A 26,329-nucleotide genomic window follows, 5' to 3' on the forward strand; every position below is an offset into this window, starting at 1 on the left:
AAAAACTAAGAGTTGGTTCCTTGAAAAGATACACAAAATTGGCAAACCTTTAGATAGACTTATGAGGAAAAAGGAGAGAGAACCAAAATTTACAGAATTATAAATGAAAGAGGAGACATTACAACTGATACCTCAGATATAGAAAGGATCATAAGAGGCTACTATGAACATATGTATGCCAACCTACTGGACAACCTAGAAAAGCTAGATACATTTCTAGAAATTAGAGCCTACCAAGACTGAATCAGAAATAACAGCAAGTCTAAACAGACCAATTACTAGTAAGGAGATTGGATCAGTAACAAAAAGAAAACAAAACAAAGCAAACAAACAAACAAAAACTACTGTCAACAAATAAAAGCCCAGGAATAGGTGGCTTCACTCATGAATTTTACTAAACATTTAAAGAAGAATTAATACCAATCCTTCTCAAAATCTTCCAAAAAGTTAAAGAGAAAGGAACACACCCAAACTCAGTTTACAAGGCCAGTATTACCCTGATACTAAAGCTAGATGAGGACACTAGAAGAAAACTACAGACCAGTATCTCTGATGAACACAAACGCAAAAATTCAACAAAATACTAGCAAACCAAATTCAGCAGCACATTTAAAAGGATCATATACCATGATCAAGTGGGATTCAAACTGAGATACGAGGATGGTTCAACATACACAAATGAATATGTGATACATCACATCAATAGAATGAAAGATAAAAATCACATGATCACCTAAATAGACTCATAAAAAGCATTTGACAAAATACAACAACCTTTTATGATGAAAACGTTCAACAAATTAGGTATAGAAGGAATGTTCTTCAATATAGTAAAGGTCATATATGACAAGCCCACAGCTAACATCATACTCAATGGTGAAAGGCTGAAAACTTTTCCTCTAAGATCAGAAACAAGACAAAGGTGCCTACTATCACCACTCCTATTCACCATAGTAGTGGAAGTCCTAGCCAGAGCGATCAGTCAAAGGAAGGAAGGAAAGGAAGGGAAGAAAGGGAAGGAGGGAAGGAGGGAAGGAAGGGAGGGGAGGGATGGAAGGAAGGAAGAAAGGCATAGAATTGAGAAGGAAGAAGTAAATTGTCTCTATTTGCAGATACTTGATTTTATATGTAGAAAATCCTACATACAGAAAATCCTAAAGACTACCAAAACACCATTAGATCTAATCAACAAAAACAGTAAAGTTGCAGGATACACAATCACCTTACAGAAATCAGTAGCATTTCTATACATTAACAACGAATTACCCAAAAGAGAAATAAAGAAAACAATCCCATACACAATAGCATCTAAAACAATAAAATACTTAGGGGTACATTTAAGGAGGTGAAATATCTCTACAATGAAAACTACAAGACACTGATGAAAGAAATTGAAGTTAACACAAATAAGTGATATTGTGTGTTAATGGACTGGAAAAATTAATATTGTTAAAATATCCATACTGTTCAAAGCCCTCTTTTGATTCAATGCAAATCCTATCAATGTTCTGATGGCAGTTTTTACAGAAGTCGAAAAAATATGGATCCATAAAAGACCCCACATAGCCACATCAATCCTTAGAGGAAATCAATGCTAGAGGCATCACACTTTCCGATTTCATGCTACCTTATAAAGCTATCAAAACGGAATGGTACTGGCATAAAAAATAGACACTTAGACCAATGGAACAGAATCAAGAACCTAGAAATAAACCCATGCACATACAGTTAATTACTATTTGACTACTAATTACTCAATGGAGAAAAGGCAGTCTTTTCAATAAATAGTACTGGGAAAAAATTGGATATTTTCATGTAGAAGAATGAAACTAGACCCCTATCTTCCACCGCTCACAAAAATTAACTCAGAATGGATTAAAGACATAAATGTAAGACATAAAACCATAAAACTGCTAGAAGAAAACATAGGGGAAAAGTTTATTGACATGGATCCTGGCAATGATTTTAGCATATGATACCTAAAATGCAAGCAGCAAAATAAAAAACAAATTGGGTTATATGGAACTAAAAAGCTCCCGCACAGCAAAAGAAATGATCAACAAGATGAAAAGGCAACCTAAAGAAAAGGAGAAAATATTTGGAAATAATATATCTGATAACAGGTTAGTGTCCAAAATAGATACGAAACTCAGAAAACTCAACAGAAAAAAAAACAACATACCCAAACAATCCAATTTAAAAATGGAAACATTTTTCCAACGAAATATTCAAATGGCTGACAGATATATAAAAAAGTGCTCAACATCACTAATCATTAGGGAAATGTGAATCAGAACCACAATGAGACATCACTTCATGCCTGTTAGAATGGCTTCCATCAAAAATACAAGAGATGAGAAACAAATGCTGGTAAGGTTGTGGAGAAACAAATGCTGGTAAGGTTGTGGAGAAAAGGGAACCCTTGTGCACTGCAGGTGGGGATGTGAATTGGCAATGCCTCCATGGAAAACTATGAGGTTCTTCAAAAAATTAAAAATAGAAATGCTGTATGACCTAGCAATCCCACTTCTGGGCTATGTCCAAAGAAAATAAAATAACTATGTCAAAGATATCTGCACCTCTATGTTCATTGCAGCATTATTTACAATAGCCAAGGCTTGGAAACATCCTAAGTGTCAACCCACAGATGAGTGGATAAAGTATATGAGATGTGTGTGCATATGTATATATACATACATACACACATACGTACGTACAACAAAATACTATTTATTTCCATAAAAAAGAAGGAAATCTTGCCATTTGTGACAACATGGTTGGACCTTCAGGGCATTAGGCTGAGTGATATAAGTCAGAGAAAGACAAATACTGTATCACCTCACTCATGTGTAGAATCTAAAAAAACCCTCAAATTAATAGAATGAGATCAGATTTGTGGTTTCCAGAGGCAGGGGGAGTCGGGTGAAGGTATTCAAGACACACAAACTTCCATTTATAAATGCTGGTGATGTAATGTACAATATGATGGATATAGTTAACGATGCTGTATGGTGTATTTGAAAGTTATTAAGAGTAAATCCGAAAAGTTCTCATCACAAGGAGAAAAATTTGTAACTGTATAAAGTGATAAACGTTAACTAAACTTACTCTGGTAATCATTTCACAATATGTACATGTCAAGCCATTTTGCTGTACACCTTAAACTTATACCGCCTTGCTTGTCAGTTATATCTCAATAATCCTGGGGAAAAAAGAATACATGCAAAGATCTAGGGTTCAAAGAGACATTTTTACACCCTTTCACATTCATGTCTCTTCTGATGATGGGAGCCCCACCTCATTTTTATCAAACATAAATACACCCACACAGCTCACGTTGTACTTTCAATTTTCACTTTTGGCAAAGGAAGATTATTTATGTAATTTCATCTGTTCTATTTATACAGAATTGTGTAAGGTGAGTTATATTTGACTAGTTACAATGTATTGCTTTGTGGATGTTTAATTAAATGTTTATTCATTTTGATTTGTTTTCTTTTCACATATATAATCTAATACATCTATATTTTCCAGACCTCAAACTTTTGCAGGCTCTTGACTTCACTGGCCCTAAGCATCCTGTATATAGGGCTGAGAGGATGAACCAGTTCTGAAAAGGAGTAGGACATTTTCAGGGACTCGCATGGCGTTGTTTGCCCAGGGAGCAGACGGTGAGTGGGGATGGCGAGGGTGGATACTTCTTGAAAGATGAGGGGAGGTGGGCAAGGGCAAAGGACATTCAGGAGCTTATATTTCAAGCTGAGGACTTCAGGCCAAAATAAACGCAGAGCCATGGAAGATTTTTAAGGATGGGGTGACGATCATAGTTGCACACTGGTTAGTGGTTTGGAGGATGCCCTAGAGGTGGGGGATGGTGAGGAGGCTGCTGCAAATCTCCAATCTCGGAAGCAGCAGAGAGACTTCCTAGAACACAAGGTGAGGACGTGAGAAGCCCGCAGAAAGGAGACAGAGCAGCTGAGGGCTGGAGAGGAGGTGGGTCTGGGGAGCAGAGTTTGGGCCATGCTGAGGATGGGACTGTTGGTGGGAGCATCTGTGTGATGTGTGGGGATCTTTGTAGCAACTGGGCTGCTGGGACACCTCATCCTTCTCAGGCTGTAACCAGAGGCTGAAGGTATCCCATTAGCACCATGGGGCTTTTCCTTTTGGAGGAAGGAAACTGTGAGAACCAGGAATCTGACCTATGACCCTGGCTGGTCCCAAGGCCTGCCAAGTGTGCTTCTTAAAATGTCAGGAGCCATCCCTTCTGTGGGAAATATCTTTCTTTCTCAGCCCCTGGCTTATGCAGACCCCAGGAGGGGGGCCAAGGGGTCATGGGTGATACCAGAGTCCTCACTCCCTGCTGTTCCTAAGTCTGAAAATAGGAAGGCAGGAAACTCCAGAATTGACGGTTGACAAGAACAGCTCTAAATGAGCCCAGCAGATGCAGAAATAGAGCATCTTACTCTCAGGCAAAGAGGTCTGTCATCCTGTGAATGGCAGAAATAATCACGAGGATGATATTGACACCGGTCCGTATTGATCGTGCGTTCACTGTGTACCTGACATTGTGCTAAGCACCTTATGTGTAGTTTCTCATTTAATCCTCATGACTTTATAAGGTAGGTTCAGGGAGGATGCGCAAGAGTTAGGAATAGACAAAGCTGGGATTCTCATCCAGCTGCCAACTCTAGAGCCCACTCTCATTTGACATTTCTGCAACCCTTATCCTTTTGATTCATCTCATTCAGTGATTTTTCAACCGGGGATGATTTCTGTGCTCCTCAGCCCTCCCACCCAGTGGACATTTGACAAGATCTGAGACATATTGGATTGTCACAACTGGGTGTATGGGGTTCCTACTGGCATCTCGTAGGTAGAGGCAGAGATGCACAGAACAGCACATAGCACAAAGAATTACCCAGCCTCAAATGTCAGTAGCTGAGATACCCTGACCCAGTGACAGGGGCCAGATAAACATCCAGTCGTATCAGCACAGTTTTGGGATGAACACTTTCCTCCACCTTCTCCCCTTCCTTTCTTCTACATTCAGTTGTTGTTACTCATTTGTCCCTTCATTCAAGAAATGGCAACCCTCTTCTGAAGGTTTTTGTAGCTTCCTTGATATAAACAGGTGGCTTGTCTTCCTTTTAATTGGAAAGGAAATCACACCCTGTTGTTTTCACCTGGCTGATAACTAAACTTGGGTAGAGAAGGTATTCTCCCTGAAAAAAAATTGTGTGTATGTCGGTACTTCTCTAAAATAAATTCACAATTCGGGGTATTAGCTGGAAGTCTAAGGACAGTGTTGATCTCAAAGCACCGTGCGTGCGTGCGTGTGTGTGTGTGTGTGTGTGTGTGTGTGTGTGTGTGTGTTGGTAGTGGTGGCAGTGGATGCCCTAAGAAAATCAGTCTGATCCCAGAGAAAACAATTAGAACCATGTGGTTTATCATTCACCACTGTTTTCAGAAGCACTGCCAAAACATTTGAGATGAAGACAAAGGGATCATTCATGCTCAGCAGCCCACACTGGGGGACAGCAGAGTCCCCTGGATGGAGAAAGGCAGGCGGTCTGCAGGCCCCCACCGTTAGGGCTTTATTAGAGGCAAACACAATTTAGAGAGTCAATGAGGGGTCCAAACACTACTGCTAGTCAGGGAAGAATCTTCCCCAAGCAGCCCCCCTCTGTGCCTGGGGAGCTCGCATACAAGGGCTCCCCACCTAATGAGTGTCCTTCTGAATGTGCAAAGGCAGAAACCCACAAGGGATTTCTGTGACTATTTAATTACAGTTGGGTCTCTTTTGTCTTACAACAGGCTGGAGTCTGCTAGTCCAGTGCAATACCGTAGGGAAGCTGTACAAAGTCTCCTAATGAGTTGGCTTCTCTGTGTTTCTGTCCTTCCCTGAGGGTGAGAGAATTGTCTACTTCGAAAACTGACCAAGTGGAAGTAGCAACCTATTGAACTTCAGGAAGCTCTAGAAGTAATGAGATTCTCATCAGCAGAGCAATTCTAACCTGGGCAGAAGAGTCTCTTGGCATGGAAATGTAGAGAAAATTCGAGAATGAGATTCACAAAGAAGAGGGAAGAGAGATGCCACTAGATTTAAGATGCTCCCCAGATCTGGGATTTTAAGCTTAGAAATAACAAAAAAGTCCTTATGTACAAAGAATGCCTGGTACGGTGGGGGGAGCTTAATGTTCACTAAATGACTGACTGAACAAATGAAAGAAAAAAGGCCCAGGGGACACTTAAAGAAATAAATATTTTAGCATAAATTCCCCAAACTAATGCAAAAATTCCTCCATAAATTTAAGTTAGGGGTCAAATCTTCATTTGAAATTGGTTTTTGGTTATAAAGAGTCCTTGGCTTCATAGGACCAATGGCTTTTTTTTTTCTCTTTTATACATTCTTGTTTTATACCCTCTAAACTTCAGGGAAAATCTTTGGGAAATAGTAATTTTGAGATCTTAGGGAAAAGAGTATAAGCCCAAGGAAACGACTGTTATTCTTTCCCTTGGAGAAAATTAGTGGGTAAGTGCTGAGTTGTAACAACTTGCATAGAAAGCTGAATATAAAACCCCAAACAAAGGGCAGTCAAACCCAGGGCAGCAGCTGAAGCAAGGAAATATCCTTGCCTTTTTATTTAAAGCAAAGTGACTCAGCAGGGTGTGTGGAAAGTGAAGTTTAATGATGTGAAGTTCAGAGGTTTGCATACAGTCTCCTGCTCTGCCAATGACTTGCAAGGTGACCTTGAAGAATCACGTTGTTTCTCCCACTTCCTCTTCTGTAAGATGGAAGCAGTAATGTCCGCCTAGCAAGCATTCTGAGTATTCCTGAATACCAGGTAAGATAGTACCCATGGAGGCTATTTAAAGATTGTATAACCCTATAACAAACGATCTTATGGCCATCTTTTTATGGTTATCTTGTTGCAGTGCCCAACCTCAAACACCAGGTTTTGAAACTGCAATACTTCTGCAAGAACTCCTCACTGTAGAAATTCTATTACTTCTATATTAACTATTCTTCTTGAACTAGAAGAAAATGATATAGGAATATAATTTTTACTAACTATCAAAATATCTACATGGTCACATTTTATTTATAGATATTGCCAAAGCAGCCATAAAATGGGAGAAAAGACTGGACCAAGAGAAAGGGAACATGGGAGTTGGTGCATTTTTTCTTTTTTTTCCCTTTTTTGTTCTTTCCTTCCTCCCTTTTTTCCTCCCTCCCTCCCTTCCTATATTGACATGACTGGCATATATTATGTCTCATGATAAAAAATGAATGAGACTGATTCCCTGATCTCAGTGACTTTGAAATTTATTGGTGGTAAAGGTCAAATCAAAAGAGGATTGAAACAAAGTATCAAATGCATCTCAAAAAAGCTAAGGGGGGCATATATCTAGGGAGGCTTCTTGGAGAAAGAAATGCCTAGTTTGGATTTTGAAGCATAAATGGGAGTTTGGAAGGAAACAAAGGGGGAGTGAGAATACAGAACAAGGAAACTCCACGTGGTTCCACAGAACTGAAGGGAAAGGTGTTTATGAGCACATTCTAGGGAATAAGAGAAAAGTAGGTAGAGAGATGCCTGATTGTGAAGGGCCTTCTCAGCTAAGAGGTGTTTTGATTTCACTTGAGGGTTATAGGGAACCATGGAAGACCTTAAAAGCAGGGCACTACTGATGTGATCTAATTATTATTTTGAAAAGTCATTCAGTCATCTATTGGAGACGGGATTGCAAGGGGGAGACTAGAGGCAGGAAGACCAGTTTGGGGGGCTGTGGCAGTGAAGTAAAAGACAATGGTCAGCCTGCAGATCAAGGAAGTTAAGGAAAGAGAAAAAGAGGGCATCTGAGTACCTGAATGTTGCACATCAGACAAGACCATTGCAATGAGTATCTGCAGGTCAAGGGGGAGCAGAGGGCTTCCTTGTGCTGCCCCACCTCAAGCTTTGACCCCAAGCACATCATTTTGCCTCCTTTAAAATGTTAATGTTTTTCTAATGCATAAAACAACAAGTTTATATAGTTCACTTTTAGACAGTGATTGTGTTTAGGGACCATACGTCTCCATCATCTGTTGGAGAACATTCCAGGTAAAGTGATAATTGGTTTGTTGGTTTGCTTTTAGAGATGGGACACCATTTTAAGAAGATGAACTTGGACATCTTCCCTTTCTTGCTTTCTGTGTATAGAAGCAAGCACTTCCATCATCTTGTGTGGATCACAGCAGGTCAAGTAAGGAAATGGTTTTAATAGGCCAGTCATTTTGAAAGCTTATCAACTTACTACAATAAAAAAATTTGTCACTCCTCCATGGATTTTGCATTGGACAATTTAGATGATGTGCGGTTAACACCTTGGTTGTAACCTACAATAGTATGATGTGGCTTTTCCACACCTAATTCACCAGAATTGATACCTTGAATTCCTTCCTTTTCCTTTGTCTTTTATTTTCTCCTGTTGCACCACTTATCCACATAACCTCATCCACTACTATGATGCTGTTTTATCACCTACAATTCAAACAGCTATTGTTTCAGACAGCTGCAGTCCACTGGGATATATTTGCAGCCTTCTGTGGGCCTCGATTTCCAGAGAAAACCTTTCTTTTGTATGTAGAGTTTCTTATTTTAAAAGACAATTCCTTCACAGCCCTCTGCCTCCACCGTCCTCATTCTCATTTGACCTCAGCTGAGAACTCAATCTTGGAGATGTCCTATCTTTCTAAAGATTAAGGCTGTTAAGGAAAGGGACCAAAGCCTATGAAAAGGTTTTCCTTTGGAGAAACCATGACTCTGTCCAGTGTCAAACCCAAAGCCTTATCTTCCTCAGAAACATGGATCACTGTCTCTTTCAACCCCTTCAACTCTAAGTCACTGTGTGATTTAGGGCATGTTAGTGACTGAACCTCAGTTTTCTCACTTATGAAATGGAAATAATCATGTCTATCTCACAGAGATTTTTGCAGATTCAATCTCTAATATACGGCTTGGCAGGCATGTGTATCCGTAAGGATAGATTAGGTTCTAATGCATTAACATTCAAATCCTGCTTCTCAGTGGCTTAAAACAACAAAGGATTGTTTCTTGTGCAAGCTGCTTGTCCAGTTAAGTTTGAGAGGGGGGCTCTGCTCTCTGTAGTCCCACAAGGATCCAGTCTGATGGAGATGCTATCATCTTATGACATCAACATCTCAGTATACTGGGGCTTCAGGGTGACTCAGATAATTCATAGTCACATTTCATGAGATAAAGCGAGTCACATGGCTATGGTGAACCTCAAAGGTACAGGGCAGTATAATCCTTCCGTGTCTTTGGATAGATAAGAGAACTAGAAACACTGGTGTGGGAGGAGTGATGTAACCAAGGTGGTGACACAGGTCATTCCTGACTTTGCTCCCCCTCACAAGAAGAACAACTAACACAACTATTTATGAAAAAGACACCAGTGTGAAAACCCTAGAACATAGGGGTGAGGCAGAAGTATATCCCCTGCACCACAGACACCGAGACAGATTGCATTAGAAGGGTAAGAGAACTTCCCTGATCCCATAGTTTCTCCAGGGGGAAAATGAGGGCCCTGGTAGACATCCTGCTCACCCAACATTGTGAGTTGCTTCTGGGGAGGCCCACTAGGGTCCTGCCCCATGGGGATGGTGGGGGAATCTGCAGGACTTGACCAACGGATTGTGATGGAGAGGAGGGGAGAGGCTTGCAGGAAGCAGCATCTGGATCTCGACAGACTGAGTTCCTATTGCCGGTGCCCAAGTAGAAGTCGCAGCCAGTGGCTCTGCTCAGCTGCAGAGCCAAGATGGTGGTGCAGTCTGATCAGGCAATCTGGTGGGGCACACGCCTGCCTGATTTGGCACTTCAGAAAAAGTCTTGCCATCTCTGGAGCGTGGTCTGCCTCTCTGCCTGGGCAGGGGAGCTAAGTCATAGCCTTGCCCACTGCTGAGTATAGCTCCTGGCCGGTCCCAACCAGGAAACCTGGCTGGAGCAACCAAGAAGCTACTTAGCCCAGCAACACTGGAGGTAAGAGCTTGGTCAGCAGCACTGACCATCTGTAGATCAAAGCCAGCGGCCTTATTTGGCCAGGGAACTTGGGGTGCAGCTTGGCTTGAGTCAAGACCCCAAATGCAAAGCACTGCCAGCCTTGGAGCAGGTTCCGCTGCTCTACCCGGACTGCGGAGTTAATTCCTAGTCCTGCCCACTGCTGAGGGTAGCTCCTGAGCCCACCTGACCAGGAAGTCTGACCTGGGGAACTGTCAGGCTCAACAACACTTCAGCTGTGAGCTCAGCCAGCAGGTCTGCCCACGTGCAGAACCAGCTAGTAACCCAGTCTGGCCTGAGATCTTGGTATGTAGTTCTGCCTGATTCACTCCCCAAACTAGAGTCTTACCAACCTTGGGGTCAGCTTTGCAGCTCCCGACCTGCAACAGTGTAGGTAATCCATAACCCCAACCACTGCTGAACACAGCCTCCAACTCTACCAACCAGAAAACCTCATCAGAGCTCCTAGGTATCTTGGTAGCCTACCCTGCAGCCTCAACTACAGCAGCACTTGAATAGAGAGCCTGGCCAGTGACTCAGTGGCTGCAGAACCAAGACAGTGGCCCTGTCTGTCCAGAGGGCTTAGCACACATTTCTGTCTGATTTGAACCCCCAAACAAAGAGCCTTGCCAGCCTTGGGGCCCTGTTCAGCAGCCCTAGCCAGGCACAGAAGCTAATTTATAGCTACTCCCACTATTTAACATAGCTTTCAACCTGGCCAAAAGAGGAACCTAACCAGAGCCCCTGGGGATCTGTATAGCTCATCCTGAAACTCAGATTACAATGGCACTTGAGTAGAGCCAGGTGGGTGGCCCTACCTATCTGCAGAGCTAAGATGGTGGCCAATCAGGCTAGGGAACTGGTACATAGTTCTACCTAATTTGACACCCAAATAGAAGCCTTGTCAGCCTTGGAGCCTGGCCTGGGCAGGGACACTGATTCATAGCCCTGCTTACGGCTGAATACAGCCTTTGGCCCACCCAAACAGGGAACATAACTAGAACACATGGGAAGCTTTAGGGCCCATCATATAGCGTTGCTTGCAGTGTGCTTGAACAGAGAGCACAGCCAATGGTTTTCTCCACCTGCACAGCAAAACCAGTGGCCCCATCTAACCAGGTTACTCAGTGCACAGTCTGGCTTGGTTTTGGGTCCCCAAACCTATGAGTTCTGTAGGGCTTGGGACCTTTCTGTTGTCCCAACAGGGCATGAAAGCTAATTCATAGCCCCACCTACTGCTGACTATGGTACCCAATCCTGACCATCTCAAAGCATGACCAGAGAACCCGGGCAGCCATGGAGTCCACCCTACAGCCTTGCTTTTGCAGGGAACAAAGCCAGCAGTCCTATCCAACTGATCCAACCATTCTCAGCCAGTGACAATACCCTACCACCTCAGAACCTGGGTAGTGGCCTTGCACTGAAACAGACCCTGATAGCAAGCCCCACCTGCCCAAGGATGTTATCACCCAACATGTCTAGAAATCCAAGCGAGTTTACTGGTGAAGGACTGCCTCTGCTAAAGTGAATCTGTAAAGTCTGGAAGAGGAGACCACTTACTCAAATGCAGAGATGCCAATGTAAGGAATCAAGGATCATAAAAAATCAGATTAACATGACACCACCAGAGGAAACAAATAGCTGCAATAGCTAACCCTAAAGAAATGGAGATTTATGAACTGTCAGACAAAGACTTCAGAATAATCCTCTTAAAGAAATTTAGTTGACTTCAAGACACAAAGACAACTCAACAAAACTAGGAAAACAATGCATGAAAAAAAGAGGAGTTTAAAGAAATAGAACCCACCCTCCCCCAAATGCAAATCCTAGAGCTGAAGAATACAAATGGTTGAACTGAATATTCAATACAGTTTGAACAGGAGTCTTTTTTTTTTTAAACATCTTTATTGGAGTATAATTGCTTTACAATGGTGTGTTAGTCTCTGATGTATAACAGAGTGAATCAGCTATACATATACATATATCCCCATATCTCCTCCCTCTTGTGTCTCCCTCCCACCCTTCCTATCCCACCCATCTAGGTGGACACAAAGCACTGAGCTGATCTCCCTGTGCTATGCGGCTGCTTCCCACTAGCTATCTATTTTACATTTGGTAGTGTATATATGTCCATGCCTCTCTGTCACTTCTGGAGTCTTGACCCTATCATTCAACTAGAAGACAGGACATTTGAAGTTATCCAGTCAGAGAAACAAAAAGCAAAAATAATTTTTAAAAGAATTTAAAAAAAGCCTACTGAACAGATGTGACAACATCAACAGAAAAAATATCCATATTACAGAAATCCCAAAAGGGGAAGAGAAAGAAAAAGGGGCAGAAAGTATATTTAAAGCAATAATGGCTAAAAACTTCCCAAACCCAGAGAGAGAAATGGACATCCACATCCATGAGGCCCAAAGGATTCTATATAGGTTAAACCTGAATAGAGCTACACTGAGACATATTTTAATTAAAATTTTAAAAGTCAAAGACAAAAAAAATTTTTTTGAAAGGAGCAGGCAAAAAGGGATAGGGTACATACAAGGAAACCCAATAAGACTTTAGGCAGAGTTCTCAACAGAAACTAGGCATGCCAGGAGAGAATAGGATGATATATTCAAAACATTGAAAGCGGAAAAACTGTCAACCAAGTATTCTATACCCAGCAAAGCTGTACATCTGAAATGAAGGCGAGGTAATGACTTTCCTGAACAAACAAAGCTAAGGGAGTTCATTACCACTAGGCCTCCCTTCTTTCAGTGGAAGAAAGCTAATTTTCAGGATGCTAATTAACATCATAAAAACATATGATGGTTACATCAAACTTAATGATAAATATGTAATCAAAGTTAGATTCTGTAATATGGTAATGTTGCTGTGTAATTAAATTACAGCTCTAGTTAAAAAGTTAAAAAACAAGTTAGAAAAGCATTAATATAATAATCTGCTACTGGATACATAAGATAAAAATACGTAAACTGTAATATCAATAACCTAATACGTGAGGGGGAGAAAAAGTAAAAAGTTTAGAAATGATATCAAGTTGTTATCAGTTTTAAAAAGAGTGTTAAAAATGGGATGTTCTAATTTTAAGATATTTTATATAAGCCTCATGGTAACCACACGAGATCACTCAGTAGTAACTATGCACAAGAACATGATAACACGATAAAGATGTCAAATCATACTGATGCCATAAAACATTAAATCACACGAAGAAGACAGAAGGATCAGAATAAACAGTGGATCTACAAAACAGTCAGAAAACAGTTAACAAAATGCAATGGTAAGTCCTTATTGATAAATAATTACTTGAAATGTAAATGGACTGAATTCTTCAACCAAAAGACACAGAATGGCTTTAAAAATCCAGATTCAACAATACATCTGCAAGAGACGCACTCTAGCTTTAAAGACACACATATACTGAGAGTGATAAGGCCAAACAAAATATTTCAAGTAAATATAGTAACCAATAAAAAGCAGGGGTAGTTATAACTATATAAGACAAAATAGAATTTAAGTTAAAAATGGTAAAAAGAGAGAAAGAAGGTCATTAAATAATGATAAAGAGGGCAATTCAACCAGAATATAAATCAGTTGTAAATATCTATGCACCCAACATCGGAGCACCAAAATATATAAACAAAACCAGAAAGGGTGACATACACAGGAAAACAACAATAATTGGAGACCTTAATACTCCATTCTCAACAATGGGTACATTATCTGGACAGAGAATCAATAAGGAAACAGATCTGAACAACACTATAAATCAACTGGACCTAACAGACATATACAGACTGTTCTACCCAACAAGAGCAGAATATAGTCTTCTCAAGCACAAATGGAATATTTTCTATGATGGCGCATATGTCAGAAAACAAAACAAGTCTTAGAAAATTAAAGTATTAAAATCATACCAAGTATCTTCTCTGACCACATGGTATGAAACTAGAAATCAATAACAGGAGAAAAACTAGAAATTCATGAATACACAGAAATTAAACACCATGCATGAGCAGTGAATGGATCAAAGAAGAAATTAAAGGGGGGATAAAAAAGCATCCTGAGACAAATGAAATTGGAAACACAACAAAACTTATGAGATGCAGAAACACAGTCCTAAGAGAGATGTTAATAGCTATGAACACATATGCCAAGTAATGAGATCTCATATAAACATCCTAACTTTACACCTCAAGGAACTAGAAAAAGAAGAACAAAGTAAGCTCAAAGTTAGCAGAAAGAAAGAAATAATAAAGATTAGAGATGAAATAAATGAAATAAAGAACAGGAAAACAATAGAGAAGATTAAATAAAACTAAGAGTTCATTCTTAGAAAAAATAAAGAAAATTGACAAACCTTCAGCTAGACTTACAAGGAAAAGAGAGGCCCCAAGTCAACAAAATTGTAAATGAAAGAGGAAGATATAACTGATACCACAGAAATACAAAGGATCATAAGAGGCTCCTATGAACAGCTATCTGCCATCAAAATGGACAACTTATAAGACGCAGATTCTTAGAAACATACAGCCTAACAAGACTGAGTCAGGGAGAAATAGAAAATCTGAACAGATCAATTGCTAATAAGGAAACTGAACCAGTAATAAAAAATCTCCCAAGGAAGAAAAGCCCAGAACAGAGATGGCATTGCTGGTAAATTTTACCAAACATTTAAAGAAAAATTAATGCTAATCCTCCCAAGCGCCTCCAAAAAAATCAAAGAGGAGGAACACTCCTAAATTCATTTTCTGAGGTGAACATTACCCTCATACAAAAGCCAGAAAAGGACACTACTAGAAAAGAAAACTACAGGCCAATACAGGCCTATATCCCTGATATATATACATGCAAAAATTATCAACAAAACACTAGCACCGAAATTTAGCAGCACATCAAAAGGGTTATATACTATATGAAGCAAGATTTATCCCTGGAATGCAAGGATGGTTCAAAACAATTATGTGACACATCATATTAACAGAATAAAAGATGAAAATCATATGATCACTTAATAGATGCAGAAAAAGCATCTGACAAAATTCAACATCCATTTATGATAAAAACTCTTAAATTAGGTATAGAAGGAACATACCTCAATATAACAAAGGCAGTGTACAACAAGCCCACAGATAATGTACTTAGTGGTGAAAGGCTGAAAATTTTCCAATAAGAAAGATCATGACAAAGAAAAGGGTGCCCACTCTCACCAATCCTACTTAACATAATACTGGAAGTCACAGCCAGAGCAATCAGGCAAAAAGAGAAAGAAAAGGCAACAGAATTGGAAAGAAGAGTAAAAGTGTCTCTATTTGCAGATGACTTGATTTTATATAAAGAAAATCTTCAAGATTTCATCATAAAAATCTGTTATATCTAATCCATTAGATCAAATTCATTAATTTTTCAGGATAAAAAGTAGCTTTTCTCTACACAAACAGCTACTTTTCTGAAAGATGAATAAAGAAAATGATCCCATTTACAGTAGTATCAAAAGCAACATAACACTTAGGAATAAATTTTAGCAAGGAAGTGAAAGATTTCCATACTGAAAACTACAAGACTCTGATGAAAGCAATTGAAGATGACACACAAAAAAGGAAAGACATCCTGTATTCAGGATTGAAATAATATATTGTTAAAATACTCATTTTACCCAAAGATATCTACGGATTCAATGCAATCCCTATCAAGTTTCCAATAGCAGGTTTTTCTTTTTTTTTTTTTACCAAAGTAGAAAAGGATTCTAAAATGTATATGGAATCACAAAAGACCCTGAATAGCCAGAGCAACCTTGAGAAAGATGAACAAAGCTGGAGGAATCACGTTTCCTGATTTCAAGCTACATTATAAAGCTATAGTACTCTAAACAGTAATCTAAATAGTAATTTAATAAAATATAACAGTATTGTATCTAAAACCATAAGATAGTATTTTATGATACTGGCATAAAAACAGACATATAGACCAATGGAACAGAATTGAGAGACCAGAAAAAAACTCCACATATAGGTATGGTCAACTAATATTGACCAGGGAGCCAAGAACACTCAATGGATAAAAGACAGTTTCTTCAATAAATGGTGCTGGGAAATCGACATTGACATGTAAAAGAAGGAAACTAGACCCATCTTACACTACTCACAAAAATCAACTTGAAATGGATTAAAGACTTAAATGTAAGACCTGAAACCGTAAAACTCCTAGAAGAAACATAGAAAGAAGGTCTTTGGGATGGATCTTGGCAATGAATTTTTGTATATGATAGCTAAAGCATAAGCAGCAAAATAAGAAATAAACAAGTGGGACTACGTCAAACTAAATAGCTTCTATACAGCAAAATAAATGATCAACAAAATAAAAAAAGACAACCTGTGGAATGGGAAAAAATATCTGCAAATCACACATTTGATAAAGGATTAATATCCAAAATATAGTAACAAGCCACAGAACTCAATAGCAAAAATTAAATAATCCAATTAAAAATAGGGGGCTTCCCTGGTGGCGCAGTTGTTGAGAGTCCGCCTGCCGATGCAGGGGACGCGGGTTCATGCCCCAGTCCGGGAAGATCCCACATGCCGCGGAGCAGCTGGGCCCATGAGCCATGGCCGCTGAGCCTGTGCGTCCGGAGCCTGTGCTCCTCAACAGGAGAGGCCACGATAGTGAGAGGCCCATGTACCACAAAAAAAAAAAAAAAAAAAAAAAAAATAGGCAACCGACTTGAATAGACGTTTTTCCAAAGAAGATATTCAAATGACTAAGAGGTACCTGAAAAGGTGCTCTGCATCACTAATTACTAGGGAAATGCATATAAAAACTACAATGAGACATCACCTCGTACCTGTTAGAATGGCTATCATCGAAAAAACGAGCTAACATGCTGGCAAGGATACGAAGAAAAGAAAATCCTTGTGCACTACTGGTGGGAACGTAAATTGCTACAGTCACTGTGGAAACTAATATGGAGGTTTCTCCAGAATTAAAAAGCAAACTACCATATGATCTAGCAATTTCACTTCTGGGTATATATATCCATAGGAAATGAAATCACTATGTTGAAGAGTCATCTGCACCCCCATGTTCACTGCAGCATTTTTACAATAGCCAAGACATGGAAACAACCTGAGTGTTCACGGATGGACAAATGGATAAAGAAAATGTAGTGTGTATACATACGTATACTATACACATATATGTGTTTGTGTACACGTATGTGTACACACACTCACATACACATATATACACCCACAATAAAATACTATTTGAAAAAATAAAATACTATTTGGCAATAAAAAAAAGGAAATGCTGTCATTTGCAACAACACAGGTGTACACTGAGGGCATCATGCTAAGTTAATTAAGTCAGAGAGAGAAAGAAAAATACTAATCTCACTTATATGAGGAATTTAAACAGAAACAAAAAGCCCACCCGACAACAAACTCACTGAAAAAGAAATCAGACTTGTTACTAGAGGCAAGGGGTAGGGGTAGGGGAATTGGATGAAGTTCCTCAAAAGGCACAGACTTCAACAAAATTCATTATTCTTATGAATAATAAGTACTGGAGGTACAGTGTGCTACTTTGTGACTTTGGTTACACTGCTGGTGGTATACTTGAAGGTTGCTAAGAGGGTAGATCCTTAAAGTTCTTATCACAAGGGTAAAATTGCTTTTTTTATGTCTGTATGAGATGAGGATATTAACTAAACTTATTGTTTTAATCATTATGCATTATATATAACTCAGGTCCTTATGCTATACCTCTTGAACTTACACAGTGCTGTACATCAATTATATCTCAATAAAAGTGGAAGAAAAAAACACTGATTTGTACAAAAACACCTAAGTATCTAAACAATGTAGCCAGCTCCCACTTTAAAAATTATATCAGTAGGCACAATGAGACACTTCTAAAGATCAAACACACATACTTATGAAAAAACTGGAGTGTGAGCGAGCGAGTGAGTGTGAGATGCTGTGTGGGGCTGAGAGTGCTAAGTTAAGGGGAGCATCACAAATATACTGACAGTAATTGACTTTGGGTTGTGTTAATGATATGCCAGTTTGCTATAAATTTTTAGAGATTAAGGGGGTAAATAATTGGGTTAACTATTCAGTTAATAATGCATTTTGAATACATATTAAAATAAGGCCCACAGAAGCTGCCTGATATCCAGAAAGATCTCTTTGGCTCCCAAGATGAGCCAAAACTCTCAGAGAGAAGGAGAAAAAAAATCTAATAACTTTCTTCATGATCCTGTTGGGTTACCAGCAAAATGGTATTAGATGCACTGTTAGCTGTGTGATGATAGGCAAGGTGCATCAACTCTCCCACAGTTATTTTTCTTAAATGTAAAACAACAACAATAATACCCTATTTGGTTTCACAAACTTGCATTTAATGCACCGTCAAGTATCATTTAGGCTCCCGGTGACAGGGAACTTATTACATTGACAGTGGGGCCATTTCCTTCCCGTGTAGTGCTTTTAAAAAATTCTTTCCTATGTTAATCTGAAATCCATAGGTCATTAAGGACAAGCATCTCCTTCTGTCTATGCCAGTCCTTCAAGGATGCAGTGTATCTCCTTAGGTTCTGCCCACATACTACCTAAAATTTTCCATTTCATTCCTTTTGCCCTGGTATACATGATGAAACCATTTAAGAACATTTAAAAATATATATAACAACTGTACTGGATACCACTTATGCTCTCGAACACTGCCAATTTGTCTTATATAAAATAAGCAGAAAGGAGTAGGATAAATGAAAAAGAATAAAAGGGAGTATGTCCAGTCAGAATGGCCATCATTAAAAAATCTACAAAAAACAAATGCTGGAGAGGGTTTGGAGAAAAGGGAACCCTCCTACACTGCTGGTGGGAATGTAAATTGGTGCAGCCACTATGGAGAACAGTATGGAGGTTCCTAAAAAACTAAAAATTGAGTTGCCATATGATCCTGCAATCCCATTCCTGGGTATATATCCAGACAAAACTATAATTCAAAAAGATACATGTACCTCTATGTTCATAGCAGCACTATTTACAATAGCCAAGACATGGAAACAACCTAAATGTCCACTGACAGATGAATGGATAAAGAAGATGTGGTACACATACAATGGAATAGTACTCATTCATAAAAAATGAAATAACGCCATTTGAGTGGATATAGAGATTATCATACTAAGTGAAGTCAGAAAGAGAAAGACAAATACCATATGATATCACTTATACATGGAATCTAAAATATGACACAAATAAACCTATCCACAAAACAGAAACAGAATCATGGACATAGAGAATAGACTTGTGGTTGCCTGGGGAGAGGGGGGCTGTGATGGATTGGGAGTTTGGGATTAGCAGATGCAAACTTTTATATATGGAATGGATAAAGAACAGAGTCCTAGTGTATAGCACAGGGAACTATATTCAATATCCTGTGATAAACCATAATGGAAAAAAATATGAAAAAGAATGTATATACGTGTATAACTGAATCACTTTGCTATACAGTAGAAATTAACATTGTAAATCAACTATACTTCAATAGATTTTTTTTTTTTTTTTTTTGCGGTACACGGGCCTCTCACTGTTGTGGCCTCTCCCATTGTGGAGCACAGGCTCTGGACGCGCAGGCTCAGCGGCCATGGCTCACGGGCCCAGCTGCTCCGCGGCATGTGGGATCTTCCCGGACCGGGCCACGAACCTGTGTTCCCTGTATCGGTAGGCAGACTCTCAACCGCTGCGCCACCAGGGAAGCCCCAATAAAATTTTTAAAATGCTGTGTGTGTGTGTGTGTGTGTGTGTGTGTGTGTGTGTGTGTGTATGCACGCTCATCTTTATTTCTGTAGCTGGTCATGAGGCCATGGTTGCTGTTGACAACTTTCCCCTTATCGGTTATCTACACTAATCATCATTCTTTAGCAGGTGGATAACCCAATCTTCATTCCTGTATGGTCTAAATCCTTAGTTGTTTCGCCTTTTTTGGTTGCTGCAGTTTTCTATTAGCTTCTAGTACTGCACACGGGAATACTAAAACTTGCCCAAGAGAATCCTCAAGGTTCTAGACATAGTGCTTTCTGACCCATTATGTAGCAGCAACTCACATTTCCTCTTGACGATCAGGAACTAACATGTAGTTAGGACAGTACAGTAACTTTTCCCTCTGTTGGGTTAGTGGTGGAACAAGCCTGAAATGGGCAGATGGCCATCGAGACTGCTGATTCAGTGGAACGCTGTGTCCCCTCGCATAAATATTTCTCCATTGGGGACTAAAACTTTCAAATCAGAAGAGCTCAAAGGGGACAGGGAGCAAATATTCTGTGAATGGGTATAATAATGAGAGGAGTTGTTCCCACTTTTGATTCTCAGACACATATATTCTGGCTGTGGGAGAAATAATTGTATATCAGTTGCTTACTGAAAGCATATACCACATATTTTAAGATATAACCCCAAGCTTTCGGGGTGTTGTTTCCTATTAGGCAACTGTAACTGACTCTTCAGTACACCATTCCATCATTCTAGAATTCTGGATGCTTTGGGGAGAATGGGACACATAAGACCACTGAATTCCATGAGTGTAAGCTCTTTTGCTATAAAATGAGTCCTGTGTTCATAAGCAATGTTGTGTACTCTTCCATGACAGCAAATAAAATGTTCTCTTAGTCCACGGATGGTGGTTCTGACAGTACACTGTGGGCAAGAAAGACAAATCTATATCCAGAAATTGTATCTACTGCAGGGAAGACAAACCACTATCCATTCCATGATGAAAGGATCTTCAATGTAATCAACCTGACATGAGAGGGTTTCCCCAAAGAAAGGATGTAATTATGCCCATACAAATCGTAATATGATCGTATATCTTAGCCCGATGAATCCTTTGGTGGGAATTTATTCTTAATAAATAATCAGATATAAAGAAAGTCCTTTATGCCCAAAGATATCAATCACAGAATTACATGCATTAGCGAAACCCAGAGAACAACGTCAGCATACACAGTGGGGAGCAGGGGATTAAGTGATGGTGCATAAGCTCAATGAGTTATCACACGGCATTCAGTAACAGCATAATATAATAATGTTAAGTAAAAATAATCAGCGTATAGTATTTGTGTACAGAAGATAATACTATCAAGATAAGGAGAAACCTATATGTAAGAAAGAAAAGCCTGGAGCAAATCCGGTGTCCAATCAATCACCACGCACCTTCAGTTACTCTTCCTGAATATATCCTGAGCCTGTGAACTTCTCTCCTTGTCCGTAACTACCATCTTCCTCCTGGCCATTGGTGACTATCATCAGGATGACATCAAGAGCCTCCTGACAGCCTCTCCCCGTGCACCCTTACCACATTCAGATGCATTCTCTACAGTGCAGTCAGGGCAGTTTTTAAGATGTGAATATGATTAGAGAATATTCCTTGTTTAGAAATCTTCAATGGCTTTTCATTTAAGAACAAGTTCTAAAATCTTTCATGTGCCTTAAAAGGCTATATGTGATTTGACCACAACAAACCTCTCCACCTCATCTTTTCTTGCCTTATCTACCCAGCCATGCTGGGACCCAGAGTCAGTCCTGATTTCTGTCCAGATGCTTCTGTTAACAGGTACTAAGCACTTAACCTTGGGTGTTAGCAGCAGTGAGCTTTAGGCAATAGGCTATGCAGATTTTATGTTTTTCCCCCTACTATTCTGTTTTCTTAAATATTCTTCATGGAATAAGAACCTCTGTTAACTAAAATCTAATTGATACTAAAATAATGAATGCCTTCTTAGAGATATTTTTCATGTTCCCACTAGACTAGGAAGATTTACAAAAGGCAAGTTACTTCCAGGGTTGGCTAATCAGACCAGGAATTTCAAGCAGAATATCTACCACTGCACAGAAAGAAAAAGAGGGACTAAGTATCTGTGTCACCCATGTATAATTATGCAATAATCATAAATTAAGTTGAGAAAACGTTACCATAAGGCTGACAGGACTCAGAATAAATCTTCATAAAAGAGCATTAAGCAGTTGCCATGACAAGACTGAAGGTGTGAACAAGTGCCCTCACCTTTCCAAGGTTTGCGGGGCGAGTGCGCACTTCCAGCTCCCCAAGCCTCACCCCATGGCCTCCTGTCTCCCACTCCCCAGGTGATCTCAACATGAAGCCCTGCTGGTGGACTCACAGGGTTCCACTGCAGAAACAAAATCATGCATGTCTCACAGTTCTGCTGTTGCCAACAGAATTTTTAATCTATATAGGAAATTTTTTTTCTTCTTCTCCTGTTTCTTTTTATAATTCAGCAGAAAAAGCAGTTCTCAGATTCTATCCCATCTATATCATTTAAATCTATTCACAATTATTTAAAAGTGCTAGAAGTGGCCATTTACTTTCACACATGTCCCTGCATGGAGTGATGTGTTTGGTGGTACCCCCTTTCTCCCTCCCAACTCCAATCACAGCTCTCCTGGTCCAGGGCTCTATCATAGAGGATGCTTTCCCAAACAGCTTATATCCAGGATACAGCCTTGCACCATGATATCCAACATATCACTGGATTCCTTTGCTGGGTCTGACACAGCAGTGCATGGTTTACTGCTCAACTGATTTCAAGGTGGTGGCCATGGTCTCAGCAAGTAAAGGGGACTCAGCTTCTGTAACCGCATGGCTACTTCCCAGGTGCCAGCAGCAGATTTAGATGGCAGCTCCATTATTACTTCCCCAGGGACATATTCCTGGATTCTCCTTGATCAGTTCAAATTGCTCTATTATAGGCTCTCATAACCACATGCTTTCATTTTACATTTACTTGGTTATTTCCTTGTGTCTCTTTTAGTAGACTGTAGGTTTCACAAAGATGGAAATTATAACCTTTTTTTCTTCTTTCACTCCCTTTATGTTTTTCATTTTACCATTTTACCTCCAATGTCTAACCCAGTACAAGGCACATGTAGGGGTTCAACAAACACTTGTCAAATACATGAATAAAGACTACTCATGACATTCCAATGTAGATATCAGTGAAGCTTGCATTGAACTAATCATTCCAGAAAAAAAAATACAAAAAATATGGATACAACATGAGGAAAAAAAATTAGAGGAATCAACGAGTGCCCCAAAGTAGACATAAGCTGGTAAAGATTTGATCCTTGAAACAAAGAGAGACCCTAGGAGTTCTTTCCAGAGATCCTGGGACATTGAGGAGGAAAATTCTGAGAACAAAATCACAGAAGAGACGCTCCAAAAACCCACATATGAATTCCTCTCTAATCTTAGCCTAAATACTTAACTATGAACGCTGGAATGAGGCTCTGTGGAGCCCAGAGGCAATATTAACAGCAGAAGGATAAGACAGCTAAGCAGAGATTTAATCTACTGCCCACCAAAGAGGTATAAGAGCATGGAGTTAGAATCCCTCTACATGAGAGGGGCTGGGTAAATATCTTTTGCTTAGCATAGAAGTCGAAGAGAGGCTGTAACTTAGAAGTAAAGGCTCTGAGAACTAAGAGACTTTAGGACTAAGGGCAAAGCCAACATAGCCCCACCCTGATAAAGTCTAAAACTGAGCTGCTGCAGGGTCAAGGTGATCTGTGAATAACTACTCAACTGCTAGAACAGAAAAGCAACATTGCTTCAAATGAGCTAACACAATTCAGAGTCTGTACAACATAATAATGATGCCCAACATACAATTTAAAAAATTACCAGATGTGTGAAAAAACAGGACAATGTAACTCTTAGTTATGGAGAAAACAGTCAATAAAAGTAGATCTGAAATGTTCAGAAGCTGGAATTAGCAGGCAATCACTTGAAAATAACCAAGGCATTCAGGGAAATGGCAATGTAAGAAATCCCAGCTTCCCTGTCCTCCCACAAAATTCGATGACAAGACAGCTACCCACAAACAAACACAGCTCCAGGAGACCTTTAGATTCCACTTAGGACATGTTAGGAACACCATGGGACAAAATATCTGAGGATAAATGCACAAAAAAGAAAAAGAAGGCGGCTTCATTTTGCCCGGCTCATCTCATGACCCAAGCTGGCATTGTTCAGCTCCAAGAAAGAACTTCCCAGCTAGTGAAAGTTCCTCTCACCAGGAAAGGAAGAGAGGGGCGAGTGACTAGCTTCTTTAGCCTTTCCCAGCACAGTGTGAAGGTGTAGCTCAGTTTTATCCTGCCTAGATAAGCAAAGAGAGCTGGATAGGGAAAAAGAAAGAAGAGCAGAGACTATTGTTAGCAAACACACAGTGGGAGTGATTGTGGTTCAGGGAGACCTTCCCTGCAGACAAATTTGGCAGCTCCCACCATAGACCAAGTCATGGGCTGGCTGTGCAGATCTTGCCAGCTGCCCTACAGGTATTTATGTTCACTAACATCAATCATGCCTCAGTCCTTCCCTGCTCCCTTCATACCCCCACCACCTGCTAGGGCTTGCACCCACACCGGTAGCCATCCAAGGTCTTTGTGGCAGTGCAAATGTAAAACATCAGCCACTTGGGTCCTCCCTCTCCACCAGAGCCCAGGAGCTATGCTCACAGCCAGCCCGGGCTTTTGCAGCTGTGTGACTGAGGGTTTTTGAAAATGATAAACAAAATTGACAAACTTTTAGCTAGACTAACTTAGGAAAAAAAGAGGACTGAAAAAATAAAATGAGAAAGGAGACATTACAACTGTTACTACAGAAATACAAAAGATCATGAGAGACTACTATGAACAATTATATGCCAATAAACTAAACAACCTAGAATAGATACATTCCTAGAAACATACAACCTACCAAGAATGAATCATGAAGTAATAGGAAATCTGAACAGGTTAAGGAAGAAGACAGTATCAGCAATCCAAAACCTCCCCAAACAGAAAAGCCCAGGATCAGATGGATTCACTGGTGAAGTCTATAAAACATTTAAAGAAAAATTAATGTCATCCACTAACCCCTACAAAAATTCAAGAGGAGAGAACACTCCTAAACTCATTTTATGAAGCTAGCCTCACCCTGATACCAAAGCCAGATAAGGATACAAGAAAAGAAAACTACAGACAAGTATTCCTGATGAATATTGATACAAAAAGTCTCAACAAAATGTTAGCAAACTGAATTCAATAGCACGTTAAAAAGCATTATTCACTATGATCAAGTGGGATTTATCTCTAGGATGCAAGGATGGTTCAATTTATGCAAATCAGTAAATGTGATACAGCACATTAATAGAATGAAAGACAAAAATCATGATCATCTCGATAGATGCAGAAAAAGCATTTGACAAGGTACAACATGGTTTCATGATAAAAATGCTCAACATATTGGGTATAAAAGGAACATACCTCAACACAATAAAGGCCATATATGACAACCCAAAGCCAACATCATTCTCAATGGTGAAAGTTTGAAAAATTTTTTTCTAAGAGCAGGAACAAGACAAGGGTGCCCACTTTCACCACTCCTATTCAACATAGTACTGGAAATCCTAGCCAGAGCAATTAGGCAAGAAAAAGAAATAAAAGGCATCAGAATAGGAAAGGAAGAGGTAGAATTGTCTTTGTTTGCAGATGATATGATTATATATACATATATATATATATACATATATTTTCGACTGAAAAACATAACTAATCAATGAATTCAGTAAGAATGCAGGATACAAAATCAACATACAGAAAACTTTCAGTTTTGTAAGCTAACGGCAAAACAAAAAAGAACGAAAACAATCTTGTTCACAATAGCATTAAAAGCAATAAAATACTTTGAAATAACTTTAACCAAGGAGGTGAAAGACCTGTTCACCAAAAACTACAAGACTTTGATAAAAGAAATTGAAGACAAACAAATGGAAAGATACCTCATGTTCATGGATTGGAAGGATATTGTTAAAAATGTCCATATTATCCAAAGCCATTTATAGATTCAGTGTAATTCCTATCAAAATTCCAATGGTATTTGTCACAGAAATAGAAAAAAATCCATGCTGACATTCTTATGGAGCAACAAAGGACCTCAAATAGCCAAAGCAATCTTGAGAAAGAACAAAGCTAGAAGCATCACATTTCCTTATTTCAAGCTATACTATACAGTATTCAAAAGAGTATGGTACTGACATAAAAACAGAAAAACAGACCCATGAAACAGAATTTAGAGCCTAGAAATAAACTCCCACATATATGGGCAACTAATATTTGACAAGAGTGCCAAGAATACTCAATGAGGAAAGGATAATATCTTCAATAAATGGTGACTGGAAAAGTGCGTAACATGCAGAATAATGAAACTGG

The sequence above is a fragment of the Neophocaena asiaeorientalis genome, unplaced genomic scaffold, assembly GCF_003031525.2.
Source record: "Neophocaena asiaeorientalis asiaeorientalis breed wild unplaced genomic scaffold, Neophocaena_asiaeorientalis_V1.1 scaffold90, whole genome shotgun sequence".
Lineage (NCBI taxonomy): Eukaryota > Metazoa > Chordata > Mammalia > Artiodactyla > Phocoenidae > Neophocaena > Neophocaena asiaeorientalis.